This window comes from Octodon degus, unplaced genomic scaffold (genome assembly GCF_000260255.1).
Source record: "Octodon degus isolate 3935 unplaced genomic scaffold, OctDeg1.0 scaffold00047, whole genome shotgun sequence".
NCBI lineage: Eukaryota > Metazoa > Chordata > Mammalia > Rodentia > Octodontidae > Octodon > Octodon degus.
The window spans coordinates 8,813,523-8,815,187 of NW_004524623.1; positions in this window are offsets into that span (position 1 = coordinate 8,813,523).

The window sequence follows — 1,665 nt, forward strand, 5'->3', positions numbered from 1 at the left end:
ACATGCCAGCCAGCCCCGCCCCCTGGTGGGCTGAGCTGGACACACACACACACACACACACACACACACACACACATACACACACACACACACACAAATAAATAAAATTTAAAAAAAAAAAAACTTAAAACGAAGAAATGCCAAAGTATGAGCAAATTGACTGCTGAGTTCTACAAGAAATTTAGAGAAGACCTGCAACCGCTACTTCTCAAACTTTTTTAAAAAATTTTATTCAGGGCCGGCCAAATGGCTCAGCAGATTAAAGCACCTGCAAACAGATGCAGGAGCCAGGGGCTGGATCCTTGGGCCTGCCATGCCAGCTCTGCGCCCAGGGCACACCAATATGGCAATTGAGACTGGGTGTGGTGGTGCGCACCTGTAATCCCAAGTCTTGGTAGGCTGTAAACAGGCAGATCACTATGAGTTCGATGTAGGAGTGAGACCCTGAACACTCTGTAGACCCTTCCCTAAAATACAAAAAAAAAATTTAAAAAATTATTCATTCATTTATTGATTGATTGATTGATTTGGTACAGGGTCTCACTACAAAACTTGGACTTTTAGTGATCCTCCTGTTTCAGCCTCTCCAGCACTGTGATTACAGGCCTGCACCACCGCACCTGGTTTCAGTGATTGGTGTGGTGTGCCCAGGATTCTGGGGCTGGCATAGCATGTGGTACTGGGGATCAAACCTGGGTCCTTGCACTTTCTAGGCAGGCACTTAGGCTGCTGAGCTCTCTCTCCAGCCCTCAAACTCTTGAAAGGAAAGCAATATTCCCAAACTTATTCTTAACCTAACATTATTATTATCCTAACATTAAAACCAGAGAACAACCCAACCAATAAAGAGAACTACAGGCCAAACTCCCTAATGAACATAGGTGCAAAAGACCTCAATAAGATACTGACAGAGTGCATCAAATCATCATGAAGATTGCACATCATGACCCAGTAGGATTTATCCCAAGAATTCAAGGATAGCTCAACATATACAAATCAGTAAAGATAATACACCATATTAACAGCACCAAGGACAAAAATTATATGATCATCTCAATAGATGCAGAAGAAGCTTTGATGATGTCCAGCATGCATTTGCAATAGAAATCCTACAGAAAATTGCAATAGATGTTCTTTATCTCAATCTGATAAAATCCATCTACGACAAACTTGAAATTATGCTATAAAGCGTCTGTAATTAAAAAAACAAAATCAAAACCAAAAACAAAACAAGAAGTTCAGCATGGTGCTAGAAAAAACAAAATCAAGCAAACTCAAGGATCAATGGAACAGATTAGAAGATGCAATACAACTTCAGACATACTCAGCCACTTTATCTTTGACAAAGTGCCAAATACTCTCAATGGAAGACAGATATCCTATTTAATAAATGGTGCTGCAAGAACTGGTTTTCCTCATGCCAAAGTTATAATTAAGCTCTTATCTTTCATCATGCACTAAAAGTAAAATCAAAATGTTTCAAAAATCTAAATATTAAGACAGGGCCAGGGGCTGGTGAGATGGCTTAGTGGTCTAAAGCACCTACTTAGAACAAGCTTAGCAAAGCACAGGGACCGCGGTTCAATCACCCAGCACCACATGCCAGCCAGCCCCGCCCCCTGGTGGGCTGAGCTGGCCACACACACACACACACACACACACACA